This window comes from Micropterus salmoides, unplaced genomic scaffold, assembly GCF_014851395.1.
Source record: "Micropterus salmoides isolate LMB-PRFRI ecotype aquatic unplaced genomic scaffold, ASM1485139v1 Ms_hic_scaffold_760, whole genome shotgun sequence".
Taxonomy (NCBI): domain Eukaryota; kingdom Metazoa; phylum Chordata; class Actinopteri; order Centrarchiformes; family Centrarchidae; genus Micropterus; species Micropterus salmoides.
In genome coordinates this window covers 10136-18470 of record NW_024044527.1, presented here as the reverse complement: position 1 = coordinate 18470, position 8335 = coordinate 10136, and the positions used below count along the sequence as shown (strand labels likewise).

At 40.0% G+C, this 8335-nt stretch overlaps 1 long non-coding RNA gene across 1 annotated transcript; it reads left to right on the top strand.

The window, feature by feature from the left end:
• Window positions 1–511: 511 nt before the first annotated feature.
• On the top strand, window positions 512–5098 carry LOC119892977. The gene is made up of 3 exons (XR_005442733.1): window positions 512–1599; window positions 1992–2084; window positions 4145–5098. It is a non-coding gene; the product is annotated as an uncharacterized LOC119892977 (long non-coding RNA).
• Window positions 5099–8335: the final 3237 nt, after the last annotated feature.

The following is an 8335-nucleotide window of genomic DNA, read 5'->3' as shown; positions in this document are numbered from 1 at the left end:
TATGTAAATTCACAATCCATGCAACTCCGCAACAAATCAAGAGTAGGCAACAAGACGCCTCCATTTTCTACAGACAGTAAACGGTGTCTCCTGATGTCTTATCGCTTAAGTAATCAATGAATAATTAAATTCAGTATCCATTATTTTTACAGAAATGCAATCGAACTCTGTAATGTTAATCCGATTGTAATATCACTTCCGGTTATACAATTCAAAATACGACGATATCCACGAGGATTTCGCAGTGTTGTTACAGATAGTCCAGACTACTCAAAGGAATGCGATAATCAATCGGCATTCAAACTTACACTAAAATTGGTCTGCAAGAAATAGAATCACTAAGACCTTGATTAGTCTTTTCACACTCACAGTGGGTCACAATTTATTCCAGAGACCCTACAGATGAACATTGGGTAGGCTAAAGGATCCGAGACACGTTAATGCTTTTGTTTTGAAGGAATAAACATCTTATTTCCGGATTAAGGCTGGCATCTGTTCCGAGCTTGACGCAGCTGCCAAATCTTGTCCCAGAAAGCGAAAGCTACATCCGCTGAATTCATTATTCGTTATAAGAAACCCAGTCCCTTCCAACGCAGTATTATATTCAAGTACAGCACGTTTCGTTGTAAAATGTGTGTTTGTCTTTAACGGGCCGCTGTGGTAAAACCCTCTGGTCCGTGTGTGCCGTCGACCGCGGATAGCTTCAGTGTGAATCTGGAGATTTGCGCCACTGCTGCCCTTCGCGTGTGATCCCTCCCCTCGCGCCGCTCAGAAAATGCGTTGTGCTGCGCGCGGCAGCAGGCTCGGGTCGGTTTGGGGCTATTGCTACTTTCAAGCACTCCTCGTAAATATAAAAATTTGTTACACATTAAAACGATTTAAGTCGAAAATGCATAGGTCTAAAATAGGTCCTTCCTTAAAAGAAACAGCACTCTATTAAAATAAGGTATTTTCAGTGGCGTTTTTATTTTATGTTTTTCGGAAGCCAAACAAAAGCTGTAGCCACAGAATAAAGAGAAAATGCCTGTAGACAGGCATTTTCTTAATGTTGCTTAGTGCTTATCAAAGTATGCAAAAAATAAAACAGCCACAGTAAGAAACGAGTCGTGTGGTTTGTAGCCTATTAGGCTATTTATAAAAGCAAAACCACAAATATGGAAGCCAAATAAAAATGGAAATGTCGTAATTCCCATAAGCAGACAGTACTTGAAAGCCGCATAGGCTAAGCCGGTGTGTGTGTGTGTGTGTGTGTGTGTGTGTGTGTGCGCTCGAGGTCTGTTTGTGAGGCAGAGAGTTGCGTGCGAAGAGCTCGAGATGTCATTCAGAGGAATCCGCCACCTGAAACGCGAGGAAGTGAAGGCGACTCAATTGGGTATAAAGCATCAGCCAACATCTGCCCCGAGCAGTCTAAAGCTGATGAAAACATCAGCTCGGAGCTCGCCCAGGACCTTTCCAATTTATTTTATTTCCCTTGGATTTACCATTTGGCATTACCGAGTCGGTGCACCCAGGGAGACGCATCTCTTTTTTTCTGCTCTTAAAGTGAATGTGAACAACCAACACTATACTGGAATTAACTGATATCCACCGAGATTTTGGGTTTGTGATTTTATTTTTTGACGTTTGTGATTTTAATAATATTATTATTTCATAGTTTAGCCTATAGGCTATTCGTAGGTCGAACATGTCTTCTGTATGTCATCATTTTGATGAGATAAATTGTTTAGATAAAAACGATAAGTGTGTTATTTTATTGTGTAGCTTAACTATTGGCGTTGTTAGTGAGCTTTCATATGCCATAGGCCTACGTCTTAATAGCCTACTTAGCTAATTCACAGACTCTGTTGTCTAAATTTGAACTACAGCTTAATTGGGATTACTTTTACTTTAATTTTAATTTTCTGTCTGTCTGGTTTTAATGCTCACTGTCTTACATGCGTTGCGTTTCTCTCTAGTGTTGTTAGTTAACGTCCTCTGTGTCTCACCCGCAGCGCACCTGTTACCTCCACGGGGCGCAAGATCATGATCCCTCCGGGAGACTGCATGTATGCGGGCAGAAAGAGGAGGAAGCCCGTCCAAAAACAGTTAAGGAGCGCTGCTGAATATGTTACATGTGTTAAATCAGTGTAAATGGTTGCACATTTAGTATGTGCTTCTTTTTTTTTTGCTTCACTATCAACCTTATGATTTGGCACATTAAAGAGTAGCTAAATTGGAATGAATTACAGGACGTTACTGAGAGGCAGCAACATGAAGGTGTGAAAATAACGGTGTTAGCCCCAGTTGGACTTCCAGTTCTAATATTGTGTTATAATCATAATCATTTGATAATAGCCTATAGTAATAGCGCTAATAATTGGCTATTATTAAGTGATTATTTAGGCTAATTAGAAGCCTCTTACCAATCACTATAGCATAATATTTCTTTGTCCAAATAGCTATAAATTGAGGTAAATGATGGGCAAACTATAGTCCTATGTGTATTTTCCTCCCTCTTGATCACTTATAATTGGTAGTGGAGTGACTTAAGCATAGAGTTACTTTTTTTAAAACTTTGCAATTCTTGCACTGCTGGCAGGCATAGGAGTCAAAGTGTGTTTGGGTGATGGGGTTTTAGGTGTCCATAGTTTTTGGTATGGAGGAGAACTGTTTTTGGATAATCGCGTCAGCTGATGTCATGAATAGTGGATGTAGGTTATGTAAGATTTTGAAGAAGGAAGTGGTAATTTAACAAGGCCTGTGGCATTTATAAAGTTTTTATGTTATGCCCTGCCTTTGCTGCTGATCTGAAAGGAAATATTTGCCACATCAAATCAACACTGTATGTGCACTAGACAGAAATATACTTCCTCTAAGTCGAGTCTGCCTGTTATGCCACTACGTATTTTACTTTATTTACGTTAATTGAATTATAATTCAGCGCCTCAGTTATCCACTGATCCACTGTTTAAAATTAAAATAATTATATTGTTTTGGTAGGGCCTACCTTTAATTCCTCATAAAAATTGCTGAAGTGAAGTAAACTTTAGCTGAGCTGAACATTCAGATCAGAATTTAAAACAAAGTTGAAGGATTCATGTAAAAGTATTTTGTCTCTGTGGAGATGAACAGAATCTCTCAGCTGTGGTAATTGGAGCTGACCATTACATATGCGGATCATGTTAAGTTCAGCCGGTAAAGCTGTGGTACACCTAAAATACACAAACAACTCTGTGCCGGAGGAGCATTTTACATTCTCTGTGGCACTGAGAAAGATAATCCAGTATGTCTAATACCTTTAAAATCAGAAGTTGCAAAGATGAATAGAACAGCCACAGAGGATTTTAGTAAATACAGATATATTACTTTAATGTACACCTACAGGATTTCTGTCAGCATGGAAAGGTCTGTTGCAGAGAGAGAAACTCGATAAACTCTTAACTCAAAGCGAGAGGGACTTGCGCAGAGTGTGATTTATTCGGTCAGATGTCTCTTCATGGGAAGGGAAGGTGCGGCGCTTGCCATACTTAACCAAAACGTTAGGCAAAGCATGATCCTGTTTGTTTATATCATTATAATGAGGAACAAATATTAAGCAGAACTGACAGGTATTTATTGCAAACTATTTCTGAAAAATACATTCAAACCAATTCTTCCGTGAAAAGTCTGGTGCCATCTTTTCACACTGACAGAAAATCATACAATAAACAGTCTTATGAATCAGGCGTTGCTCCTCTTTCTCCCCAGAAAATGTGTTGAAATGAGTGTTTGGAAGTTTTTGTGGTAAGCATAAATACAGGATCTTAGTCTGAGTTTAGAATTTACCAAGACCATTAGGGGTCCTGTAGGCTTGTCATGTACTGCAGTGGGGATGAGTTTTAAACTGACTTTGCCACGAACAGTAGCATGGCTCCAACAAGTGACTTTAAACAAGTTTATTCTTTTCCGTGTGCTGCTGTCACCTACCGCCTGTTCAAGTGGTTCTCGGTGTAGTCGAGTATGTGTGTAGTGAGGGAAAAAAAACAACACATGATTTAGCTGTGGCTGTTTAGCTAAAATGATTCGCATTTTACAGCTGAATGCACGATTTCTGATTCTCACAAATCTATCCACACACACTACTCCTGATGCCCATGTCTCTGCCCTCTGTACGTCTCATCATCAGGAAGCCGTCTTCTGCCAATGAGAAAACTAACCCGTCCAAGCGGCACAGAGACAGGCTGAATGCTGAGCTGGACCGGCTGGCCAGCCTGCTGCCATTCCCCCCGGATGTCATCTCCAAGCTGGACAAGCTGTCCGTGCTGCGCCTTGCAGTTTCCTACCTCCGCGTCAAGAGTTTCTTCCAAGGTAAAGGAGGTCGAAAGAGGAGCTGGGGTGTTTGGTTTATTTGTGTATGTGTTTTGGTCAATGAGATCACAGGGAGTTACGGAGATGATGTGGATTAGACCAGTATCTGGGGTTGATAATGGGATATCTGCTGCTGTGAATTAGCGTATAGGTCAATTTTGTCCACCACTGATACATATGTATTATAAAACTGATCCACTAATATGCTGGTAGACTATGGAAAGCCTGTAACAACTGTTTAAACTGATTCTAAGATAATATGCTACGCGAGTATGCATATTATTAATAGTGGTAATAATGTATTTTTAGTAGCAATAGCCCCATAAGTTTAAGTTTAAATAGAAAAGATATATTTTGGAAATTGTCACTTTAAAGATATTCCATGTAACTTTTAGAAGCTGATAAACTCTTGTGCTGGTGAAAGACAGCTGAGTGGCTGATACAGAAAGGGATTATTCACAGTATATTAACCTGCTTCTATCTGCACTCTTTCTATCATTTGCCAGTAGTGCATCAGGGGGACACCCTTAATGTATAGTCATCTCATAGAGTGTTGGAATAACCCATGAACATTTTCTATAGGCCTCACAAGTAAGAATCCCCTAGAGGTTTGATGACATGAACTGAGATAAGAGAATACTACCTGAGACTGCTCAGTGCAAAGAAACAGCACAGCGTTGCATTATAGGAGGTGTACGCTTCTGTGTTATCTGTGTTATAGATTGTCTTTTAGGAAACACTTGTGTCCATTAAATGATATTGTGAAGAGGGATTGTCTTATTCTTCTGTGTTGCCGTCTTTCTTTTAAGATGTGTTTTATAGTTGACATTTTATTAAACATGTGAGGATTATTTAGGATGATTTGAAGAAGGTGGCCGGCATCACTGTAGATACGAGGCATTGTATGTCAGTTCTCCCACCCCGTATCCGTACCACCCCTTTGTGTCTTGTCACACGTAACATGTAATTAAAAGTCATATCGAGGCCCGCTCATGTTTTCCAACCCTCCCACCATCCACTGAACGCCTCCCTTCCTCTCCTCATGTTGCTTCGTAATCCACTTCAAATATTCATGGGCCACTTCAGAACGTATTTTGTTGCCGGTGGCCTCGACGGCTGCCTTGTCAACACAGGCACAGCTGGATATGACAGCTCCAGACAAGAGGTAGTTTTTTTTATTAAGGAGATACAAATAAGTATCTTCCCTCTGTCTTGCCAGGGAAATGGTTGAAAGAAAGTGTGTGTGTGTGTGTGTAGGGGGGGAGTCAATGGAGAGGACGCAGCAGAGAGGTCCTGTGAGGCTCACCGCCTTCCTAGTCTGGGGGCTGAAAGAAAGTCCTCTTCGAAAGCTGTTTTCTCGGAGAAGTTGGCAAGGGATTTGTAACGTTCTGACTGGCTGAAGGTTTCTCCTCTTTGACACATAGGCCCCCTTCTCTTTCCCCATCTCCGACTCTGATCCTTGCAGTACCCTTAATCTTCATCATCCGCTGCCTCGGTTTGGCACCCATCAGCTGGCATCCTGTTGGCCACAGTGATTCAACTTTACACACACACACACACACACACACGCTCACTTGTTACCCTTAATGCTCATTTAGCTTAGCCATCAAGCAAAGTTGCAGCATAGGTACCAATCAGACTTATTAAAGATGCCTTTCCTGGATAAGGGATAACACCGACATAAAGACCCTAACCGCTGCCTCAGTGAAGAGTGATGCTGAGGAGGAGTGTCAATGCCAAGTGAGACCTGTGAAGAGCCCTCTTTATTGGAAAATGAAGAAGGTTCAGTCATATGTGTGAAACTGCTAAATGTGTTGAAAGGTGTTTTGGAAAATGTGGCGTTATATTGCCGACAGTGCTAATAGCTCACTGAGATCACCTTATAAAGTTACATTAAGTTTTTAGGCACTAATATTAACAGTAACAGTGGCATTTGTTATGAATTATTTTAGGATCTTGAACTCTTTGAACATGCATTAATGCTAAAGCCTCAGATTTGTTTGCTCCACCTCTGCTGGATGCCTTGTTATCAGTGGCCGGCTTAGCTGTCTTTTGATGCTACAGTAATGAGATTAATCTGAGTGCAACATGAGGGATTTGGTTGGGTTTTGGTTCTGTATAGCCTACATCTGCAATCCCTGCCCCCCTACCCCTCTTTGGTCAACTCACTTGTCTTTCACAGTTGCAGTTTTTCCACTGATATTTAAACATGGAGTGTGGCCAGAGCTTTTCCAGATAAATCTAAGATGAACAGCAACTACATATCCACATCCTTCCTGTGGTTTAGAACAACAGTCATAATCGTCTCTCTTTTTTTTTCTTCCATTTTGAACGGTGAGTCACTCACTGAAAACATGCTATGAAACCACAAAACCTGCGACCTTAAGTTTTGTTTTGCATTTAGAAACTGTTTTATAGAAGAAGAATGAAGATTTGTTTCACTTATACTGTTGCAGTTCTCCTTTTCATCCACTGGGGGGACTGTGTGAAGTTGCTACTCAGTCATGAATGATGTCAGTTAGTTGTGATTAAGTGGGTAAGGGATGTAGCTACAGGTTCGACCTTACCATTTGTTTTGTTTTTTCATAATATAGATTTACTGATCGAATTTATACCATTATGAAGACAGTTATGGAAGATTTTGAGGGGAGGAGAAGAAGAAAATCCAGTAGGCCGCATGTGTCAGCGCACCTCCATGTGTCTATGTGTAAATAAAAAGTGACATCAGACAGAGATTCACTTCAGTTAGTTAGTTTTCCTTATTCATCATCATCATCATCATTCCATGAAATTCATCTGAGATGTGTTTAGTGGCACGATGAGATTTTCGACTGATATATGACTGAGATGATTGCATGCTCTATTTCAAATGCCTCCCAAGCAAATTGTGCTCAATGATACACTTTGACATTGATTGATGAAAACTAGTTTTCCTGTTTATGGAATTTTATTCTATCTTCCTGCAGGGTGCAAGAAAAATATTTTTTCACAAGAAAACCTGAAAATATATTTGGATATAAGATAAATATATCTGAAATATATTAATAAATATATTATGAAGTTAAACATGTGTATTTTATTTTGGACTGACTAATGTATGGACCTTATCATACACCTGCAGACCTAAGACTTAATCATGGACACGCTGTACTTCCTTTCTATGCAAAAGGGTATAGTGGTACACAGGTATATCCAGATGAGATGACACAAATGCATATAATCACATTTAAGTATGCCATGGCAAAGGTAAAGCATACCGAGCCAGTGAAAATGGGCCAGTCCAAAGGGCCTACCACCCCTTAAAAAAATAATGATAATAATACAAAAATCCAAATCATCAATTCAGGGCCTACAGGCAGTGTGGAACTCTTTGTCCTGTGTTTTTCGTAACATTTTTATTTTAGGTCAGGATATCTATAATTTCAGCATTTTTGGGCAGTTCCTCAAGCGAGTAGGTCTGTGTGTGTGTGTGTGTGTGTGTGTGTTGACAGTCAGCAGGCTGTAATTCCCTTCTCTTCCATGTTAGGGCTCTGCCTTCACTGTAATTGCTGAGCTTGTTAAATATTTACCCTAAGGATTAACTATCCCTCCTCCTTTGTCTTTCTGCCCCGATTGCCTTTGGTGTGTGTGTGTGTGTGTGTGTGTGTGTGTGTGTGTGTGTGTGTGTATTTTTTTTGGAGTCTGTTTTGCACAGCTGTGTTTCACTGCTTTTTATCTCATTATTTGAAACCAGAAGCTTTGTTTTGAAAATATTATCAAGTTATGACCTTATTTTCAAAAGGGATCAGGTGATTAAAGTCAGATCTTTAAGGGAATATTCCCTTTTTTAATTAATTTGAATTATTTAGTTGCTGAAGGGGGTTGATTTTTTGTATGTCCGTGACACAAAAGCAATCATGATATCTTGTAAAATAAAGTAACTGATGAGGAGTCATTACTTTGATTCAGAACATGAATCAAGGAAATGTGACAAGCACCTCTACTCTCTTCAATCACGTTTCTTTCCTCC